We start from the raw sequence: 24,385 nt of genomic DNA, 5'->3' as shown, positions 1-24,385 counted from the left end.
TCTGATCTTCTCTTAGAAGCCTACAAAGGTGTACTAGCACCACTAGCAGGAATGGCATCCCCATCCCCATTTCTTATTTGTTTAGATAAGGAGAAACCACTTCTTCCTTGTACACCCTTTTAGTGTACCAGTGTTTTGGTCCATGATTTTGACGATGCTACTACCTGAATGTCTTGCAGGAATTCTTACCAGTGCTGTATTTGGTCTGTTCTGGCACTCTGGTAGTTCTCCGACTACCAACATGTGCTTCTGTCCCTAGAAAATAACTGTCAAATTTGAGCCAACACAGCATGTTTCTCAATCAGTTTTAGTACTTTATGATTTTCTTCCCCGACCTGAACAGAGAAAGAATTTCTAAAGGATGACTGAGTTGGTAGGCTAAAGTATACACATGTCAATTATTGTTTTACTGCTTATTACCTAAGCCTTTAATTACCACTAAAGGGACAGAACTGCAGATACAGCAATGCCAGTAAACTGCAGGATTTAGAGCCTAAAATCTTGGTGCTAAAGATGGCTGATCACAGGGCTCCACCCTGAGAAATAGTATGGTTGTAGAAGCACCTCACTTTGTTCACAGGTCCACAGAGGCCACAGGAAGAGTTGCAATTTTAGTTAACTTGGGGACAATAATACGTTCTGTAACAAGTACAATTCATGATGTCAAACAGGAAGAATGCAGGAAGGTAACAAAACTTAAAAGGTTTACCTCTATGACCCATTCACTACTTATCTAGCAAACAACATAACTTTTAAAGCCAACTTTCTCTCCTCAGTGTCTGATTTTATAATAGGTCATTTGCCTTGAATGACACCAAGCTGTGTGGTGCAGTTGATACTCTTGAGGGAAGGGATGTGCCATCCAGAGGGACCCTGATAGGCTTGAGGAGTGGGCTTGTGTGAACCTCATGAAGTTAAACAAGGCCAAGTGCAAGTTCCGACCTCTGAGTCAGGGCAATCACCAGTATCAGCACAGGCTGGGGGATGAGTGGATTGAGACCAGCCCTGTGGAGGAGGACTTGGGGATACTGGTGGATGAAAAATTGAACATGACCCAGCAATGTGCACTTGCAGCCCAGATAGATGGCCAACCGTGTCCTGGGCTGCATCAAGAGAGGTGTGGCCAGCAGGTCAAGGAAGGTGATTCTTCCCTTCTACTCTGTTCTTGTGAGACCCCACCTGCAGTGCTGTGTCCAGCTCTGGGGCTCCCAGCATAAGGACATGGACCTGCCTGAGCAGAGGAGGGCCATGAAGATGATCAGGGGGCTGGAGCACCTCCCTTATGAGGACAGGCTGAGAGAGTTGGGGTTGTTCAGCCTGGAGAAGAGAAGGCTCAAGGGAGACCTTATTGCAGCCTTTCAATACTTAAAGGTGGCTTTATAAGAGAGATGGGACAGACTTTTTAGCAGGACCTGAAGTGATGGACGGGGGTAATGCTTTTAAACTAAAAGATTGACTTAGATTGACATAAGGAAGAAATTCTTTACTGCGAAGGTGGTGAGGCAGTGGAACAGGTTGCCCAGGGAAGCTGTGGCTGCCTTCTCCCTGGCAGTGTTCAAGGCCAAGTTGGACGGGGCTTTGAGCAACGTGGGCTAGTGGAAGGCGTCCCTGCCCATGGCAAGGGCTTGGACTAGATCTTTAAAGGTCCCTCCCAACCCAAACCATTCTATAAGTCTATGAGCTCTATAAAAAGTACTTACTCCGAGCAACTTTATGTTGTACCGAACAGGATCATTACATGATAATGTGGGCAATCAATTAAAGAACACTTCTAAGCAGTTACCTCTTTTTAATCAACAGGAACAGACAGGTATTCTTCAGTAATGATATGCATTACTAAAAAATTGATTTAAATCATTACAAACTTGAGCTATCTCTCTTCCAAATCTTTTGGAGGTGTACATCTTCATTAGGACACTGTAACTAATTTTTCCACAGTGAAAATCAAGCATGCTGTTGTAGTACCCTGGCAGAAGTAGAAAGTACTAGGTATCCAACCTTATCTGAGAGAGTGAGTCTAAAGCTAAAATATGTAAAATATCTTAATCAAAGTGAAAGCTGGATAATGCCCAAGCAAGTGTGCTGGAGACCAAAGAAGAATCGTATTCCACCATATTTTTGCCACTATACTCAGTTCTGTGTTGGAAGTTTAGAGGAAATCACAGATTTTGACCAAGAACTCTGGAAAACACAGCTAGTCACAGATATGTGATGGAGCACTTCAGCTGCTATGACCTGTGCTCCCAGGGAGATGGCTCCAGGCTCAGGGACTCCATGTGCCAAGGAACATCTGCAGTGGTGCTGAGTCCCACTGTGGGAAGAGAAGAAAGTTTAAGATCAGTGAATATGTTCTTAATATGTCCCTTGAATACATACATGAAAGCCAGCTCTGGTCTTGTCCAAATGACAGCTAGTGCAGAACTGAAACTTAATAGCATTGCTCAGGAATTTAAAACTGAAACCAAAATCAATAAAAGGTTTTTACTTTTTTTGCACATTTTTTGCTGCCCATTGATAAAAACATTTCTTTTTTTCCACAAAGAAAGTTTGTAGACAGATACTTGGGAATTATAAAAAATTTTTATCTCGGTGCATTTCAGGCAAATTGAAGTACTTACACATGAATCAAACCCTGTTCTCAAGTACACACATGCAAGTCCCATTAGAACAGTGTAAATATACCCAAAGACGAAATTTGGCAATTGAAATACTTTTGGAAAATGGAAACTAACTGACAAAGATAATGGAACAGAGGGAAATAATTAATTTTAAATATCAAAATACTGACTAATGTTCTAATTCCTTTTCTACTTATCAGCAAACAAAGACTAAAGCATGAGTGGAATATTCTTGCTGCTGATGGAAAGAATTACATCACCTTCTCTGGAAAAATACCTGTGCTATTTTAAAGCACTTCTATGCTTTTATCATAAAAGTTTAAATTACAGTTATTATTGGAAATGATCTGGAAAAAAGCAGTTTTTAAGCCTTGTCAAAAAAGATGATTGCAGCCCTTTATTCCTCTATTTTAAGAGATCAATACAGGAATCTGAGTTTTGTTATCTTCTTAATGGCCTTGCGCAGTACAGGGTGTGTAGAAGTGTGTGTAAGAAATGTTTTCTCTGGTCTGGTAAGAATGCCTGAGTAGGTGAAGTAGGTCTTTCTCTGCAGTGCTTGTAGGCAAGGATAACTGAATAGGCAGAACTGAAAAAATGCTGGTAACATCCAAAAGTTTCGCTCTCCTGTCCAACTCTCAACTATCTCAGTTGTTCTAATAAAATAGTATATTTCTCTCTGCAAGCTATGCTTTGCTGAGATTCCCAGTCCCTCAAAGCTGCAGAAAAATTGCTCCTTACCAGGCCCATGCAGACCTTGCCTAGAGCATGCCCATGTGCTTTTTTGCAAAGCCATGGATATGGACCATTTCTCAAGAAGAGCTCTAAGGACAGTAACTCTGAGTAAGCAGAGTTCAGGTATCAAACTATTATCAAACTACATATCATGGTCAATAGTAACCTCCATCATATATATAACTCTTATACTTACTGAGTGTAACAACAGTAAGATTCTTTGAAGGTTTATAACTCTGCCTGAAAAGTTTTTTACACAATTACAGGGCATGTGTGTGCCACCAGCATGACACTATTGACAAATTTCAAGTGTGGGTTCCAATCTATGCAATAAAAGAGCTTCAGGGTGAAAGAATTATTAACATAAAAATTCCTACCATCACCAAAGCAATATTTTGTCTACTAACTCATTTTTAGACCTCCAAGTTGAGCTGTTTTAACTGGACCTTTTTATTCCCAGAGTGCTTCTCTGATTCTCTGCTTCAGCAGGCAGGGCTCTAATCCACATCAGGACTCTTCTAACTTATATCAGAAAGTGTGGCCTTCATGAAGTAAATAATAAAGTAAGATTATTCTTCCATTTAAGATGGAGAGACATATTTTAATGCTGTGTTTAGCAGAACACACTGTAAAACTACTAATCAACGCTCCAGGTAAAAGAACAAGAAAGCATAGAAAAGAAGAAGTCACACAGACTATGGAGGCACTAGAACAGTTCATTTGCAAAGAGAACATAAACCAAATTAGAAGCGAGATTCTCTGAAAGAGAAAAGGAAAATCTGGAGAGTATATTTATAAGACTTAAAGTAATCAATTACTGAAATAATTTGAAAATAAACCAGTCTCAGTATAGCAGCCATTACACTGGAAAATACGATTTACTTCCTTCAGTTCTGGATATCCTTATTAACAACACAGGAACTAAATAAAAATACAGATAATCAGATTATCAACACAAGCAAATAAGCATGTGAGAAGCACAGCCCCATTATTTATCATGACACTCCAGACCAACTATTACCTAAGATGTGCTTAGTTAGACTAATTAACCTAGCACATAAACCCAGATAAAGTACCTAGTACTTAGACAACCATGTAAGCATCTCTGTAAGCACCAACTATGGTCTTTATAATCTTACATAAAATAAGATAAAATAAAATAAAATAAAATAAAATTTATTTGAACAGCAATGTCATCCAAGAAATCTAAATAATTTCTTCATTTCCAAAAATGAGTGAACATATCTGCAGCCTCCCAATGTTAATAACTTCAAAAACCATAAAACCCACAGAAATCGGAATGTATCTGAAGAATTCTTTATTCTTTAAGAAAGTTTTTGACTCTGTATAGCTGACAGAATTAAAACTCTAGCTGATACACACTGAAGCAGATGAAACATAAACCTAATTTATATTATTATTTTAATTATATATATTTTTTTTTTATTATCACACCTGTGATCATAGGTAGATTGATCTCACTCAGAAGCTAGTGAAATGTCTAATCACCAGTTACCAAAATGTCCTCCTGCTCCTTTCTTAACATTTGGACGGTTCTCCAATGTTTTAATCAATTTTTGTTCTTGGTAAACTATCACCTCTCAAATGTACCCTGAAACACAAACATTCACACCAGTCTTCTTGGAAGACATCTACTTTTGACCTGATATTTACAAGCTCATGCTTTATTCAGTACCTCTACAAGACTACGAATAATTGCAGTAAAGATGGATCTTGAGGTCCATCTTCTTACAAGAGCAAGATATGTTCTAAGATATAGCCACTATTTACAAGAGAGCAGAGTTGCTATATGAGGAAGGGGATGCTCAGAAGGGCAGACATTTGACTAAAGCAAAATTGATGCATTGAACACTCTCTTTCTTGTGAATACTGTCATTTTGAAACCAAGTAGCATTAGATCACAGACTTGACTTCCTTGAAAGTCCGTGTTGAAAAATTTGTGATTTATACTCGAGATTTATAGTTTCATATTTCCATTCAAACTATCCCACCATTTCAGTATCAGCAGAAAAAAAGCAATCCTACACAATACCTTCATCAGAACAATATTAATTCAGAAAAAAATAAGAGTATATGAAATTTTAAAAAATGTATAGGTTTTCTCAACATTATCACTCTTTGGACACAGTCTCATCAGTCTTGTTATTAATTTGTTATATAACTGGAAAGTTCACAGGTGCATAAATTTATATTTTAACAACATCTACCTTTGCAAAGACAAAGATCCTGGTTGTAGATTCTTTTAAAGTTGCATTTGTGGATTTAAAGTGGAAGAAAGGTTTTTTAATCTTTAAGTGCCAGTGAATTGTCTCCTTGAAACTGGTTTAATTAACTCATGTGATTTAATTCAGTGTTGCTTTCTGTGGTTAGTACAATATTGTAAAAATAAAATATAAACCTAAAGTAAATACTTAGAAATGCAACTGAAATTCTCTTTTGAAGACCAAGATCCTGAATGATCAGATCAAAGATGGATTGAAGCAGTTTGTCTGAACTGAATAATTTTCTCTTTTATTATTTTTCAGCTGACTACTGTAGTAGAGATGATGACAGCTGGTATGAAGTTGTCTGAATCAGTGATACACAAATACATGCCAATACTTTGCATAAAATCCAGAAAGCAGAGCTATTTCTGCACTATGCCATTTGACATCTCAGCACGCATGTTGACTCGAATTGGCGCCCTCTCTTTATTTTCTGGTATCAAAATCAGATGGAAAGCTAAGAACGGAATATAAAACCATACCCAGCTACACAAAAAGGAGGGCAATGGAGAACAAAGAGGACCTTTATATAACTGAAGTTCAATATTTAATTCTAACAAACATATATTTAGGAAACTTTGCTGTACCAGACTTCATAGCTGTTCAAAGGGATGCCAGTCATCCTGAGGATAGTTCTGAATATATTGAAAAGAAAATGCAAAAATTGAGGAGTAACCTGATAAACATTTGTAATCTGTTTGTCTTGTCAGGTGGCAATGGCTGACAAATTAATTTGGAGCACACTATTTTATTGGAAACTTATTTAGAGTTGACTAGTCTACATGTCATTCTAAATACAATTTATAGATATTGTAGATTTTGATGAAAGTGATACTTTTTCAAAAGATTGCACAGGGTTTTAGTCAACCATCTCATTTAGTCAGAACTATGAATCAAACTTCATTGCAATGCTTTGAAAAATCAATCACCTCCAAATATCTCCAGACAGTCTAATACAAATAGTTTTGTTAGAATCATGACTCTGAAAGACATAGTTTTAAATCACTGTAGCTAAGAAACAACAATTAGGAGTAATCAGTGTTTTGAAAAAGAACCTGAGTGTAAAGGAGCCATTCAAACCAATTGCTTTTATGGTTGTATCTATAAGAGCAAGACAACAGGAAAAGAGATTACATGTTAACAGCAGATTCTTTGCCTTGATTAGAAAAGGAAATGCAATAATGAAACTCAAACTATTAACACATTCATACTAGATTTAGCTGTGAGAAACTTCCTCCTCTGCCACAGTAGGGTAGGTGTACAATAAACCTATCAAGGGCCGCAACTATAATAGAAATGAGAGAAGTAATATTGAGTTGAAATAAATATTTGGTCTAAAACAACATTTCAGTCCTCTTGCTTTTTTAGCAAATTTTGAGACTGTGACTAGAATTCTTAGGGCAGAAACTAATGTAATGCTATGTGATTCTTTCACAGTCAGCAATCACTGGCTACTGAGAAATGTGTGACTATATCATGTGGTTGATAATCTCAACATCACAAATGTTCTGGTTTTGGAAGAACGTGTTTTGAAACACTGTGGGATAGAACATGAAGTGGGGAGAGAGAAATAGAGAAGTGTGCTATGGATTTTCTCAGTAAAAAACAGAAGCACAACTATAGCCTTAACAGAAGCTGACAGTACCCAACTACAGATAGGGTAGGAGTAGGAGGAGTTAAAAATCTACATCTTCCCTTTTTTACCAGCGCAAAACCCTACTTACAATGCATTGTTTCAGAAGACAAGCAATGTTGCATGTGGTTGATTAGAGAAACACACATTGCATGGTTGACAGCAACATAGCTTGAAGTTGGGCTAAAACAGTGTTCCTATGTAACAGAATCAATGCTAGTGTGGCTCCTTGAAAACTCTCAGATAAAAAGCAATGAGAGTAATGACAAAATAACTCTGAAGGAAGACATTAATTCCCTTCACTCTCTGAAGACACTATGACTACAAAGTGCATGGGTATGCATGCAGGTATGCATGTACAGCCAGATGAAAAAAAGCATTTACCCGAATCTCATAATTCACTGGGTAATAATGATGCTAAAACCTCACCCACTACTTTACACTTCAGAGTAATGAAAGTATAATTTCTTTACCTTTGAAACTTAATTTTCTAATGCTAAAAATCTTAAAAGTTTCCCCTTCCTGGTAATCTAATTAGCTGTACAGAGAGTATGATATATGGGAATAAATAATGCTTGCTTCACATAAAGTGAGATACAGCTAGAGTATTGCCTCCTAAAATTAGTTTCAAATGTATGAATAAGTGGCTTGCTCTTTGGAAAGGCATAAACACCTCCGGGTAAAGTAGACTTAAAATGAAAGCCCTCATCATCACTCTCTATCCCTATCCTTCTTCCTGGACAGAACCCAAAATGCTGTGTGTGTTTGGACCCAGTCATGGGAGCTACTGGATTTCTAACTTGGTCTGATTTGTGGAGTTCCATTGTTCAAAGCTCTAGATTTTTCTCAGATTTTTTTCTTTGGCACACACCTGGGTGTTAAACATGATTGTGATCTAACTACCTGAACCAAAGTGCCTAACGCCAATCAAGAGGCCTTCGGGTAGCCAAGAGGTCTGCCTGGGACAGGCAGATATGACACAGGGCCTCAGAAAAGAGCTGCATGCTCTGAAGCAGCAGCTGGTATCTAGGGTGGATACCCTACAGCTACTCTGCATGTACAATATCACTAAATGCCTAGGTTTGTGCAATGGAGTATCACTCCCCATGTCTGGTAACACTCTCTAGCAGGGAGACTTCAAGAGTTTTGTCTCCTAAATCCTGGGATTAATGTCTTAGCCAAGGGTACTTCTAATAATTTAGACACATGTTGTTCCCTCCTAGAAGTGCAATGAGCAGATCAAAGTGACTGATGCTAAGGCTCCTTACACCTCTGTTATACAAGGCTCAGGAGGCTCACCCTGATTTAGATGTCGGCTAGTTTCCCAGGTCAAATATCTCCCCTGTGTAGGTGGTTCAATGTTCAGGGAAAAGTGACAACCGCAACCTGAAGACCTTGTCTTGGTATAGTCCACAAATAAGTTAGGAACCTATTGTTCCTAAGGAGCACTGCAACACTTCTTGAGCGACCTTTCTGATTTAGTTTCCTTCCAAACAGAACCTGTTTCATGGGTACCACAACTGTCCTCAGAACTGAACTAATACACAGCACACGGAGATAATCAAGGGATTTTCTTCAAAACGGCATTATTGCTCTGAACCAAGTTTCTAATGTAGACCTGGCTACACTGTACTTTCAAAACTTAGATTTGGCACAGGACTACTAGGCCAGACCACTTTTATAGTTTTATCAGCTTCACTGCTTGGTGAAATAGCTTCCATGGTTTAGAAAACATTATCTTTTTAAAAAAAACCCTCTCCTGACTACTTGCCTTTGTATAACACCTGAGGAATTTCCAGGCTCCAAATCTCCATAGGCAACTAGCAAAAGATACCTTCTTTGTATCAGAGGGGTTAGAGCAACTCAGAGTTGATGGCCACTATCTGATCTTTCATAGTTTCATGACTGCATTTCAAGTTCCTGCTACAGTACAAATATTCAAAGAACCAAACAGGTTTCAAGCAAAATGATGGCTGAATTATAACGGCCTTAAACTGATCTCTCAGTATCATCAAGACAGAGCAGCTAATCTAGAAACCTTTTGTTAAACAAATTAAAATATCCAGGTTTTTAACAGTTTTGCAATGGTGAAGGTATTATCAGGCCTAAGTAAATCTTGTATTAACCCATCTGGGATTGAATCAATAGAGACACCCTCTACAGCATCAGTATTTGGCTGTGTAATTTATCTCATGATTTGTTCTTTCCCAATCCACCAGTAATACAACACATACTGCTTATTTGTCCACTTCTACAAATTATATTCTACAGCACCTATTTTTCATTGAAAGACATAACGGACAACTAGTGAAATGGCAGTTCTGTGAAATCAGAATCATGGTGACCATTATCATAATCTCAGAGTCAAAGATGCTGTTGCCATAAGGAGGTAGGTGTTAACATGCTAACACGTGTAGCCACTTTTAACCCTGTGTTGAAGACTCTTGCTGGTTTAGGAATCCAGAAGCATTAGCTGTCAGGGTGTGTTCAGTCAAATTTGCTTCTAGGATATCTTTGAAGTGTTATCTTACCATCCATCCTCCTTTTCACATGTTTCAGCTTACTGTACAGGAATTGCTTGGTCACTTGTGTATAGTCCAAACCACATCTACTACCCAGTGCTGCTGGGACATTGTTATTAGTGACTCAATAAGAATTCAATCAATCCAACCAAAACCATAAAGGTATCATACGATTTCATTAAGAGCAGGTACACAGAATCCTCCCATGGCAGTTTTCCACAAGTGGGAATCCATGGGTGGATACATCTTCTATGCAAAATTTCTGACTCACACAGGAGGGTGGTAAGCATAGAAGTACTGCGTCACTTTAATTTGGTGAAGAAGCTACTTTCACTCTGATACAATAGCTAAACTGTATATGCACATAAAATTTCAAGTTTATTTCTACCAATGAATTTGGAAGGCATAGTGTATTTTCCCCTCCAGAATATAATCTTCTGTTTCCCTGGAGTCATCAATATTTGAAAGCTGATTATAAAAGCAGAAAATCAGACTGCAAACAATATGTTGTGTAGAGCAGGCTACTAGTGAATGATCAAATCCTACATGAGCTTTTGTAGCCTGGAATTGTTCAGAAGTAAACACTGGTGGTTGTTTTAGGGCACTGCATAGCACAAATACACACAATAGCACAAACAGTGCAGTCCCTAAGATGCAATCTCACTTGCTACTATTTGTTGCAGAGAAATGGTTGTCTTGGAATTCTGTTGACCTTTACAGCACCTGAGGGAAGCTCTCTCAGGCAGCCAGGTCCTCCTGTCATGCTTTGAAATTCAGTCTGTTTCTGAGAGGCCAAAATCTTTCATCAAATAAATGGATATTCAACAGATTATAAGATTTTTTCTTTTGGATTCAAAATGATGAAGCTGTAAGAATAGTTCAATGGCTTGTTGGAACATATTTCAATTACAGAAGCTTGCTTTATTTTATTACAATATTCTAGGACACTTGGCTTGAATGTCTTTTAATTTTTATACTTCATTCCTTGGGTTGCAGTGCAGTTGACCTCTCTATGCAGTTGGGCACAAGTCTGAACTGTAGCACTGCAGTTGCCATGAGAAGTTATGGGGATGCTACCTTTGGCACCTCTAATTATTCTGAATACATGTACGAAGTCTTGGGTCTATCAGCTTTATGGTGTACAATCAACTTCTCTACCCTTTACTGGCATTATCACATTTTAACCCCTATAATGGCCTGAACCCAACTTAGAATAAACACATACTAGAAACACCAAACTGATGAAAAATTAATAATCAGAAAGAAAGGCAGTTTTATGATCTCAGACTTTATGAACACTTTTGTATTAATATGTATTCATTATGTAGTGTATTAATTTGTATTAATATGTATTCATTATGTAGTATGTACTGTTTAAAGAGATTAAAAGTTGCTTCTTACATAAAAGTACAATTTTCAGTTACAGATTTGTTTTCAGCCGCCTTCTGTAGGGACACTAGAATAATAACGGGAATGTAAGAGATGATATTTCTGAAAATTCTAATGTGAAAAGACAATCATTCACTGCCTTGATATTAAAAAATGTAGCAAAGAGGAACAGAAGGGCTGCACATCACTCAAAGCAGATGACTTTCATATTGAAGACTTGGGAAGAAATTAATCATTGCTGTAAGTGGGCAGAACACAGCTGGGAGTGGCTGAATTGTGTTTGCAACCAAGGCAAGCTGAACAGCACTCTGTGAAGCAGCTCAGCTGGATTTACGAGCAGTGAGAAGCTGCTAACCATCAGCCTTTTAAAACACTGCCGTAGTAAAAGCCCACCAAATGGCTGCAGGAAAGTGTTTGGTCTCCGTCCCAGTGGGAATTTCCTCAGATTTCTAATAGTGGGGGCCATATGCCAAGATCCCTGTAGCACTGCTTAGCTCAGAAGTAAACAGCTGAATATATTTGGCACAGTTTTTACTACTGCTGCTCAAGCAGCTTTCGTATGGGTTTGTATGGGCACAGCTATCATAGCGATGGGATTAGAAAAAATCCTTTTTAAAATCAATACTCTTTTGTTAAATATCTGGAAAGCATGTGTAGGGAAGATATGAATTGACAAACACCCCCTTAAAAACAGATAAACAAACATACAGAATTTTTCACTTATCTCAAGCAGAAATCCCCCCTCCAATCACCCATCTATATATAAGGGCAACAGTTCTGAGTGTGGGGTAGGGTAGGATGTGCCTTTTAAACTTTTCTCCTTTCCCATATTAACATTTTTCAATAATAATCTTAATGTTGTCAATGTTGCAGTTACTGTATTATACAGACTTTGCCTCCTAATACACTAATGTTACTATCAAAGTTGGTAGGTTCCAAAAATGCATATTCACATTAGCAGCCCAGTGGTCATGCTGAGATGAAAAAGGCCAGGTTCAAACATCATGCTAGAACTCTTTGGTCTTCTGCTGACTGACATCTGGACATGCTGCAAATGAAAACTGATCTTCAAGAATGAGATTACCAAATCATTACAACACTGAGCAGTACCAACACATCTACTCCAACAGCTGTTTTGCTGGTAGACTCCAGGGAGACCTCTTATCATAATCTCATAATGAGGTATTAATAGCAACCTCAGAGGAAACTGCTTGCTCTGTCTCAAACAGGAATTATCATTAACTGCAAAACTCCATTTACTGTAGTGTACAGAATGGAAATGCTGGTGACAAGGAAAGCATTCCCTGGATCCTCCTCTGCAAATGGAAAGATGCTCCTGAGCTATGTGCTTCCTTTGATAGGAAGAATCATACATTGAAAGTCCAATACTTGGTCAACAGAGAACTGAAACCAAGTCAGTGGGCTTTGATGATAATTTTATATGAGGCATAGTAAGTGGAATTTTTATTTTTGCCTGCATAGATGGGAAAAAGCATTGATCCTGTATGAAATTATAATGAGATCTACTTACATAGTGATGCCACAATGAGTTCATTTTATTGCACAATAGGAGAGAAATGAAGTAGACTATTTGTAACAGAAAAGGACCAAGTCATGAAGCCCAGTCCTCTCTCAAAAGCACACAAGGCTCTTCTTTCTTGTGGCTGCTATAAAAGTTCTCAGAATATTTCAGAGAAAAAAAAAAAAGTCTTTGTTCAAGGTTACAATCCTTAGAAACCATAATATCTCTAATAAAAAATCAGCATTTCTCAGAGCAGTATGAAACCTTACCAACTAGGCACAGTTTCTCCCAGGCATTGTATATGTGTATACTGAGGCCTACCTGCCAGGGAAAAAAATCTATAGCAACGCAGGTTAGATGAGCAGGTGGCAACAACCACAAAAAAAAAGACTGCATTGAAGAATAAATGTTCAGAGAATGACAGATGCCTATTGCTGGCTGACTTCTCCAGAACTCCTAGGCCTACAGAAGAACTCTCAGATATTGATCCTTTTTTCTTGGTATCAAAGAGATGAACAATCCCCCTGAACTTTGTGGGAGCTGTTGTATGCTATGAAAGGCTTTTCACAACAGCACTAAGTTGCTTGCCTGTTTCATCCCCTAGAGGAAAAGATTATATGGCTTCACTGTTGAAAGAAACAAAATAATGAATAAACACCAAGCAATCCTTTTAAAGTGAAGTAAGTATTCAGGCCTCTTGCCTTCCAGATGTAGAGTATCCCATTGTTTCTGTGTGAAAAGCAGGTTCTGCATTGTTTAGGTTTGAAGAAAGTTGAAGCAATGTTTTTGTCAATAATTCTGAAGCTCTTACAATCCCAATGTTACAAGCAACATTTCAATAGTGCTATATAACAGTTAAATTGCACTAGAATGGACATGAATTCTTCGAGATTTTCAGCACCCCAGAACACAAGGAAAAAAGAAAGAGCATTTTTATCAAATTAGACCTGAACAAGTATGATAGAATAATTTTACATTGTTAAGCTTACCTTCTGTCAAGGTAAATACCTGTTTACTATGATAATACCAGTGAGCAACTTCTCTCTATTAAAACAACTCAAAATCATTTAAACCTGCACTAGGTACTGAGTTTTTATCAACCATGGTATAAACAATTAACATAAAAAGTGATATGTACATCTATACATTATGAAAAGATATTGAGTCCTCCCTTTTTCCTCTTCTGTATTTTTTAAGGTTGAGTCATTATTTTCCTCTTCAATGAAAAAACAAAAAAACCTTCACAAAATAATTCCTTGTCTTTGGGCATATAAATCTTCAAACTGGGTGACACAGGACTTGAGCCAACAGGAGGGTTAAACGTGTCAGCCGGAGGGTTAAATGAATCTGCAATATCTATCAAGATAGTGTTTTCCCCTCAGATGACAGGCTGTTCATAAGGAGCTATGGGACTTCCATACAGCATTTCTGCTAAAGCCATCTCTGACCGCATGAAGAGGATACAAAAAGTCTAAATGGGTTGGCCAACTGTTTGGGTTTTTTTAATCCATTTCACTCACCAGTTTTGTAATCCTTGATTGTTGTATACTAGTGATATTATCCAAAGAGATGTTGGTTTAGCACCCTGAACAACTCTAATCTCTTCCGAGAATTGTTTCTCAGAGGAGAGCACTTCAGCTCTAGCTGTCCTGCCTTTCACAACACATTCACCCAGAGGCAGGAGGCTGTCCTGGTTTGTCTCAGCTGGAGATGCTGAGGCAGACAGGGTTGACAGCACTGGAACTGCAACCTGGCAGGGAAGCTGGCTGCAGCCCCATGGAAGGGCAGCAGCACCTGACGCTCCTGTGGGGCTGCCAGCCCTCGCACCCCGCAGTGCAGCGCTCCCAAGGCTGTGAGGCCATAAGGACTAAATACTAGACTTGTCTGGTGTCGGCAGCAGGAAAAAAGCTAAAACCTTTTCCTCCCTTCCCCACTGAATTAATTGTTGGTATTTGAAGTACTTCCTTCACAAAGACACTATACTATTGAAATGGCTGAAAGGCTAAAGCCTAACGTGGGCAGAAGGTGCAATTTTTCTTGTTATCTGAGGTTGGCAGACACGTATTTACAGATGAATCAACTGTATTTCCTAGGCAGAGAGACAAATCAAGTCCCTAGAGCTTCACACCATGGGAAATGCTTTGGAAAGTGTTCCAAGTGGTCCTTTATCAAATAACAACATGGTTTTGAACCAGCAGCTCCTCACTGAGGTATTGATTCTTTCCTGGCATTACAACATCTTGTTGAGATGATGACATAATGTTTCCATTGGAGCTAAGGGCACCTCAGCCCCTCTCCAGACACGCTTGAGCACACTGAAAAGAGCAATGAGATGCAGAGTGCTGATGAATAGTCCTTTGCCTTCAAGAAAGGAGAACCTGAATGCAAACAAGGATTTATTAACATAAATGCCTCTTTCACGTTTTGAGATGAGTAAAAACAAAAGCACATAAGCTTCAAGCTTCAACCCAGTTTAGGAAACACAACAGAAAATTTCCTAAGCTAAGTGAGATACTGAAAGATTACTGAACAACAAGGGTGCTATGAAAAACACCATGGCCAAACTCAAAGCCTACTGAAGGCAGTTTTATTCTAGATCCATCATTTCTAAGCACTAGATGAAAACTGACTGCTATTTCTCTACCATAATAATTCTCTCATTAATTTTACTGGTTTTGAGAATACTGCCAACTATTAACACTGAAATAAAGTGGTCATTTTCTTCTATTGTGCAGTGTGTAAAAGACAGAAAATTGGAATACTATAAAAAAGCTCATATAGCTGCTGCTGTGGTGATTTATTCCTTCACTGCTCCCATATGTTCTCACTTCAACTAGCTAATTATTTAAGAGCTATGAAGAAATTGCCTGAGTTACTTTTTCCTAAGGAAAAGGCCCTGATAAAGATCCCATCTCATTAGCCATGTTACAGGAGTCAATTCTCCTGACTTTTCACTGAAGAGAGAGAGAGCACATTTCCAGACAGCAGTTTAGATTTTAGCTGGACTAAAGACTATGCAGAGGTGGCTCCCTTTCTTCATCTACACAAACACAGCAAAGCTGATTTTTAGACACATCATCTTAAATAAATTTGTTCCATTAATTCTCTTGCCACAAAGAAGTGCACTATTCTTAGTAATACTCCAACAAAACCACATTTTAATTTGATTTCTATATATGATTAAGCATCTGCATCTAATGTGCATTCATATATATACATATATACATATGCTGTGTCTAAAACACTGTAATAGAACTGTTTCTCTATTGTAGAGAGTTTAAGTAATACAAGCCAAAAGAGGTATGAATAATAGGAAGAAATTCAAAAGGGAATAGCTTTGAGAGCAATTCATATGTTATACAGCCCAAAAGACTGTTATGATCATCTCCTCTGATTTTCTGCACAAAGAACAAAGATTTGTCACACAGTAAAAACCTCGATTAAGCCCAATGAATTGTATCTGAAGTACAGCATATTTTTCAGCAAGACATCCTGTCTTAATTTAAAGAACTAAAATTATGGAGAAGCTCCTACATCCCCTACTCAATGATGCAATTTTTTATCTTCACTCTTTAGACGGTATTTCCCCTTAACTTCTTCTAATATTAATTTCCAACCATTAAATCATGTTATGACGGCTACGTTCTTTAGTAGTGATTGCCATTATCATTATTTTCAACTCTTAATTTTTGCCACCTGCAAATGCACAGCACCAGTGATTTTGAATTTTTAGACCATTAGTAAGAATGTTGGCTAATCTGAGAACTGGTATGAACAGAAGGGTACCACATACAAATTAATATAAATCATAGACAACAAAGATGGTATGGGATCAGCTTGATATTAATAATATTAATAATATTAATAATTATAGCATCGTTAATGTGGGAACAAGAATACAGCATGACATGAACTATGAATTTAAAGTTTTTGTCATGCTTTATTTTTCAGTATCAAAGAAATTCTTGGGGGCTTTTAAGAGTGTGTCTGGTAGAAACCTATCTGTTCTTCCCTGAGCTACATTGGTTAGTCTAGTATAGGATACTATCTCCTTGAGCAAATCTTTCCTCTCACAAAACAAAGCCAAAAAAGAGAAAACACAGACATTTTCAAGCTTCATTGGTATTTCAGTATTGGTCCTGTTCTGTAGCCCATGTCTGATTTTCAGAGTTAGAGAGATTTTTGAAAAATAATGCATAATGTATTTATTTCCTCTGACTACTTGTGAAATCTTATTTTAATGACCATGAATACTAGAATTATTACCACTATACTTCAGGATTTCAAGTAGAAGAGATTAATCCTTTGAGCTCTTTCTATTTAAAATGGCTTTAACTTCTGAGGAGCTGCCTGTGATTGCCTTATCATTTTCTCTTCAACACTCAGGGACTCTCTGGTGGCTTTATGTCAGTATTCTTAGTTCATTTCTTGCACTAAGATTGCCAGTCCTGAAACAACTGTCAAGACCATTCAAGTGAAATTGCAAATTTTCATTTCAAGGTTTAGAAGCTAAGCTGTTCTTTCTTTTATTACTTTAAAACATGATGCTACATGCTGTGTTATACAAGAAAGTGATATGAATAGCAAAATACTTATTCTCACTTTTTAGTCTGAGTTTTCTTTTTTCCCCGTAGCTGAAAAACTTGTACTATTCCTATACCTTTCTCAAAAGTAAAAAAAGAAAGGCCTAAAAAGAACAAAACTATGCAGGTTTTGATTTTTTTTTCCAATTCCACAAACATTCTGTTATTTGGGAAAACATTTATCACCTTCAGCTAATGAGTACTTTGTAAATCCAATTCACTAACAGAGTATACCTTTTGGATAAGGAGCAGCAATGCTTTAAAGCTAATTATATAATACTTCGTTACCTTTATCATACCTTTTCACACAAATATCTGGAGTTACTCTAATTTTCTTTGCAATATAATTTTGCTTATGTCTCTTTCACCAAGCTCTTAGTCCCTCTGTTGCTAAACCATAAGACTTGTCTGCACTTTCACTAGTAAAATGGGCAGCTCAGCCAACAGCATTACTATAGAAGCACTCAGTAACTCTTTTCTACTGAAAGTCATGCTGGAAGGATCCTGTTACTAAACTCCAACTGCAAGAGCTTCATTAGACTCATCACTCATGTTTACATTTGCTCTCATTCAAACAAGAGCATACACAAACCACAAGAACAGCAATAAAAATTCAAGTAATAAAGAACAGTTAATAAGACCTGATATAGACATACCTCTAAAGTAGCAAATTCCATTCCTGTTTAAGACAAAAAGAAAACACGGCTTTGATATAACACCCCTGACTTGAATAATAACTATAATGTATTATACTGAAGATAATTTTTGAAATTATATCTATGCGACAACTGCAAGGCCAACTGTGAATTTATATTCTATCCAGTACTTGTCATTCACCTTACACTACCTGAACTCACTCTACCACTAATCCTTTTCTAGGATTTCTTAATAGGATTTCAATACTGAATATATGTGGAACACTAAAAAAGGGAAGAAGGCTGTTTTCAGTTTAAGTGTGCATTTTAACTGCTATGCAGATAAACTCAAATAGATGAAAAAGCAAACAGTGAAACTTAATTACCTTCTAATATACATTTGGATCAAAGAGAGGAATGGGATTAAAAAGCATGGTAAGGTTTTGCTGTCCTCAAGAAACACCAGCAAAGACTAATCCCTCACACAGACATGAATGACATGAAAAAGGCACTAACTGTGGCTTTGAGGCATGAAAAGAGAAGTTAGTGGTAGACTTAAATTAGATGTAGGGATTCAGGGAGAAACCACAAATGGAATTCAAAAAACACTGGTGATGGAGCTGGATGGTCAAAGACAAGACTAGAGGAAAAAAAACCCAACCAAACCCTGCGTCAGTCAGTCATGAATATTGTCACAGAATAGATGTATGCTCTCAGGATAAACTGTAGATGTTGATTAACACACATGCTTTCTAACACCTGAAAATATCTTCTGAAAATAATCCATAAAAATTTCAGTGTAGTATTGTCTCCATTCTTCTTAGATGTCTGGCAGGAGTTAAAGATTCACTTCTAGGTAGCTTTCTTTGACCAAAAACTGGAATGGGGCAAAGACATGATTGATGATAGTGGCATGCCAAATGCAATGTCTTCATGCTGCATACATCTTCTGAAAACTATGGATCAAACAGGAGAAAAAACACAGACTGGACAAGGAATGAACTAAAGGGAACATGTCTTTTATAGACTTTTATAGGTCTGGAGGTTTCCAATACTGAAGAAGACTCAAAGATCTACATATAAGTTAGTGGGAGGTTATTACAAACCACAGGTCAGAGTAGGTCAGTATCAGCAATCACAGCAGCAGCAGGATAACCAAAAAGTAAATAATGCTGAGAAATATTTCATTCCACTCTGGTGCATTTCCTAAACTTGAGAAGTTTTCCATTAAAACCAAAATGACCAAAACTGAGAGGTTGAAGCAAAGCACCTAAATCTGCTGTTAAATTCCTTCTTAAAGTTACAAGACACAGTTTCAGGTACTTTCTCTGAAAAATTCAATAATAAAAACTTTGAAAAGAGGAAAAAAAGTGAGGCCACTTAGCGAGATGAGTATAGCTGTTCCAGAAAGAAACCTAAGGGATCTCAGAGCCCTACTTACTCCCATATTATGTGCCCAAATCTTGTTTTACATTCCAGTTAGTTACAGATGACACTTAAAAAAAAAAGCCAAGTCTTCTTTCACTGTTACTGAATACAATGTGAGTGTGCAGAATTCCATACATATGTACCACCAGCGTCAGTGTATTTTGGCAAGTCCACTCTTATTTTCAAAATCTTGTTGAATTCACGTGCAATAGGTAATGCCAGTTATACAGAAAAAGTTACAAAATGCTATGATGACTGCTTGTCTGCAATGATGACTCCTTCTGGCCATGACTCTTTCATGTTGATTCCTTTCCCCTGTTTTCCTCTCCAATTTTCTGGAGAAAAATTGCACTGTACTGAAAGAGCTGTTGTGACTCTGCAATTTGCTGGACCATGTCTAACCTTCTTCAATCTAGCTGGCTATCCCTCTTCTTTAATATCTCTTTGTTCTTTCTCCATGGTTCTACATGACTACTTCTCCCATTTATCTTACTTTCCCACGTATCTTTTTGTCACCAAGCACTGTACCCTCTGGGATTGTTGTCTTCCCTAGTATAAGTGGCTGTTTCTACTACTTTTTTTTTTTTTTTTTTTTTTTTTCAGAATGCTGGTTTTTGGGTTAGCTTGCTTGGTAACTTCACTCCCTTTGCTAAATTTTATTTTAAAGAACTTCTTCTTCCATTATATTTATAATAAAGCATATGAGTATAATAGCTTGTTAGAAAGGCACGTACATGGACCAAGCAGAAACAGTAATTGATTAGCCACCATATAAATTCCTGTGTGCTACCTTCAGAAGCACTTCCACCAATTTGTTAAAGCAATAAAAACATGTGCAGAAACTAATGCTTCAACATGGAAATGGCTCATTTGAATTCAGTTTAGGGTTTTTTTCCTTATTGATTAAAGCAAAGAAAAAATTGCATATAGAGAATGTAGTCCTGTTAGCTTGTAGAATAAGTTAGTTTAAACCACACCTTGTAGTTGCATCTATATTACAGTGTGTTGCTGACACAGCAATGTAAGGATAAGCATGAAAAAGCACACTCCCTAGCTTACATGACTTTATCAGCAAATCCTTCTGGTGTGAGTGTAGCTAAGTTAGCAGGGGAGTGCTGTTGTCAGCTTAGTTAATTATGTTTTTCATCAATCCATAAGTTCCTATGCATTATCAGAAAAGCTTCTTTTTGCAAGATAAACTGCACCTCCACAGAAAAGTCTACCTGTGTAACCATACCCACACAGCTATATTAGCAGAATCTCTCTAGAACAGACAAGCTGAAAAACAAATTGTTATAACTGAATGTCCACTGAAACACCTGCATATATAGCTCACCAGCTATCACACTAAATAAACATCTCAGTGCCTACTTTGCTCAAAACATTGCCAGTGCAAACTACAACACTCATAATATTGATCAGCCAAGAACATGGCCACGTTTCTATTTTAGAACATACAGGAATTTCCTGGGTATCCCCAACAAAATTTACCAACTGTACACTGTGACTTTTTCTGAAAAACACCCAAGAAAAATAAAAGCAAACAAAGAGGAGAGAAGAAAGAGAAGGAAGAGGGGAGAAGAGAGAAGGGAGAAGGAAAAAGAATGAAAAGGAAAAAGGGAAAAAAGAAAAAAAAGAAGGAAAAGGAAAAGAAAAAAGAAAAAAAAAAAAAAAAGGAAAGCAAAAAAACCCCCAGCCAACAAACCTCTTGTTAGCTCAATACATTATTTACCCATGCTGGCAACAGACCTCTTCCTAACTATAAATTCTTGCATACAACTTTGCATGAAACAAAACAAATAGTGCAGTAAGCCTTTTAATATTTCTTGTTCTAAAGAAACAAAAATTCCTATGCAAAAATTTCCATGAAAATAGTGTACTTGCCTTCTTGAAAGTCAACAACAGAGAGGACCCAGTCCTGTCCCAGATGACTTCAGTCCAAGGATCTAAACTAGCACCGGCTCTCTACAGTGGCAGACTGAGATTTTGTAGCTGTATATTTCCAGTTCTTCTTGATACAAATGTAGCCCCATTTTCAGGTCAGATATATTCACCTGCACAAATCAATGCAACAATTACTTGTTTCCAGTATAAAATTCTGCACCACACTAAAAAGTTAAGCACAATGTAACATATACTGAATATAATGAAAACCAAATAATACTTCGTACTGACTTTATTAGGTAATCCAAGAAAACCTACACTTCTAAAATGAACCAGAAGTTCCACATGGCTTCACCAGACTGACACAGAAGTTACATAGGATTACTTCAGGATTCAGGTCAACTGTTAGAAGGATGACAGATGGTTTAGGCTATGTAGGCTGAACCTAACTTAAGTTTCCCTTTGACAAATATCAGCAATGAACAAATAAAACCCCCATAAACATAGTTTCAACATCCACATTAACAATAATGATAGAATGTAACTGTTATGGATTTATCACTTTTTTTGACAGTCACAACCAAAAGTACCTCTTTTTTGTATTCTAACAGCAACAGGTCTAATTTAAATTTAGCTAGCTAAGACGAACCAAAGTTCACAGAATCACAGAATCATCTAGGTTGGAAAAGACCTTGAAGATCATCCAGTCCAGTCATTAACCTAACACTGACAGTCCCCAACTACACCAGATCCCTCAGCGCTATGTCAACCCAACTCTTAAACACCTCCAGGGATGGGAAATCCACCACTGCCCTGGGCAGCCCATTCCAACACCTAACAACCTGTTCTGTAAAGAAATGCTTCCTAATATCCAGTCTAAACCTTCCCGGGCACAACCTGAGGCCATTCCCTCTTGTCCTATTGCTTGTTACTTGGTTAAAGAGACTCATCCCCAGCTCTCTGCAACCTCCTTTCAGGTAGCTGTAGAGGGCGATGAGGTCTCCCCTCAGCCTCCTCTTCTCCAGACTGAACAACCCCAATTCCCTCAGCCACTCCTCGTAAGATCTGTGCTCTACTCATGACCTTCTTGTAGGTTTCACTTTTACTTTAGCTAATAGATGTAGTTCATATTACATTTCTTGTGTATTCTTTTCAAGCTGCTGATACTCAAGGTCACAGAACCTGTAAGGATCCTACTTAAAGGACACAAGTAGAGAAGCCAATATCATTCACAGCATATCTATCTATAAGTAGCATTGAAATTACTGTGACAGGTAGCTTTCACTCTTGGACTGCGATCTTGCAAGATCTGCAAAACACTTTATTTTTGTCAGTTCTTAGAAGATAACTGCTAAAGTAAATCCCAAAGCAGGCAGAAAATGTAATTATTTTTTATTCTTAATAAGTAATATGGAATACATACCAAAGAAAAAATGTTGTGCTGCAAGTCAAGTCTTGCACTACATGCCATTTTTTGAGTTAATTATGGCAGAATGCTCCCTGAACAATATTTGACAAATTTGTCTTGCATTAGGATGTAGGAAAAAAACTCTCTAAGTCAGCACTGTTTTCTCAGGATCCATAGTCCAAAGAGTAACATAAAACCATGTCTATTTTATTTGCAGAAGTGATGCATGCTTGGATCAGAATTTCTGAAAACTCATATGTACAAAGATTCTCAATCTTGTACCACCTCAAAGCAAATAAAGTAGATACAATGACTGGATGAGTCCAATTTCCAGGAGAACTTTAAAGCTGAGAAAGATTAAAGTCCCCCTTTTGGGTGACTGGATGAAACTGATACAGAGAAATGACCACTTTCCTTACAAATTATTTACATATAACAACATATGATGATTTCTGAACGTTATCTAAGAATCCCACTTGCCCAGACTGTTTTGTGGATTCAGTGTAGCTTACCAGATAGTTTGGGGACTGGCTATAATAAGAAAGTAGCAGGTAGCCCTGGAAGTAAAAAGATAATTCACTGATAGCAGACTCAAAGCCCTCAATGTGCACTTAGGCAAACTTAAACTTGAACAAAAGGACTCAGAGATGTTAAACTTGAACAAAAGGACTCAGAGATGCTACCTAGGGAGGATGATCTCGCTGATTTAGGAAGAAGACACCTGGACTTTGCTTCACAGCACCTGCCCTGGAAAGAGAGTACACCATGAAGAAGACCACGTACTTCTCCCTTTGACCACCAAAGACCCTCACCCTATTTGTACTACACATGCTCAGACTATGCAAATGAGTTCTGAGAAATAATTGTAATAATCACACCTATTTCCCGAACTAAATGTAATAACCCGGCCTTTCCTAATGCACATGTGTGCTTTGGTGTAATAAATATCTGATTACTTGCCAGAGACAGTGTGCAAGCTTTGTGGAGAAATCCCCTTGCACCCCAGCCGCAATAAACATACCTGCTTTATAACTCTATCCAAGTTATAGAGTTTGTTTCCGTGAGTCAGAACAATTGTAAATAATAAGAAAAAAGTAGTAGAAAAAACCTGACGTATTTTGTTATGTTAGATCTAGTGTGATTGAAATCTGTCCTCTTAGGTTTAATTACTGTCTTCTTTCATTGACATGGCAAGTTTTGAATACCATCCTAAAGAGTACTCTGAATTACTCTCTATAGCTAAATCAAACATGATCAAAGCCTGGAAACGTCATACTCGGAGTTCCATGAAGTAAAAACTAACTTTCCAGGAATACTTTAGTTAATCACAGACAGGAGCCAAGAGCTCTCGTTCCCTGTACCGTTACAGGCAGGTACCTCACACACCACGACGAGGCCGGGGAAGGGGGAGGGAGACCCCCTGACGCTGGCAGCCTCAGCCTGGATTTACACAGCGGGGACAGGGCGCGGCCAAGGCTCCTGGCACAGGCCGGCTGCCAGCTGCTCCCCCGGGCCTCTGCCCACCCGCGCCGACCTCCCCAGGCAGGCGGGGCTGGCCGCTGGCCCCGCGGCGCTGCCTCCATGACGGGAAGGACGGACCGAGCCCAAGCTCCCTCCTGCCCCCCGCCAGACACTCCCTCGCTGCGATTGGCCCAGCCTGACCCACCCGGCAGCACTCTCACTTCTGGTTGGCTGAAGCTTCCGGGCCGCCTTGGGGGGCGAATGAGGAGCGGGGTTGTTTCCTAG

General features: G+C 38.1%; 1 long non-coding RNA gene across 2 annotated transcripts; it reads right to left on the bottom strand.

The window, feature by feature from the left end:
- Nucleotides 1-1,789: 1,789 nt before the first annotated feature.
- Nucleotides 1,790-24,232, bottom strand: LOC141958717 (uncharacterized). 2 transcript variants are annotated; one of them, XR_012633318.1, is made up of 4 exons: nt 24,017-24,232; nt 23,323-23,386; nt 21,232-21,401; nt 1,790-2,311 (listed from the first exon to the last, which is right to left on the bottom strand). It is a non-coding gene; the product is annotated as an uncharacterized LOC141958717 (long non-coding RNA). The 2 variants fall into 2 exon arrangements; XR_012633317.1 differs by lacking the exon at nt 23,323-23,386 and having other exon boundaries at nt 23,661-24,232.
- Between the last annotated feature and the right edge of the window lie 153 nt (nt 24,233-24,385).

This window comes from Athene noctua, chromosome 3 (genome assembly GCF_965140245.1).
Source record: "Athene noctua chromosome 3, bAthNoc1.hap1.1, whole genome shotgun sequence".
Lineage (NCBI taxonomy): Eukaryota > Metazoa > Chordata > Aves > Strigiformes > Strigidae > Athene > Athene noctua.
This window is presented reverse-complemented; position numbering and strand designations above follow the sequence as displayed.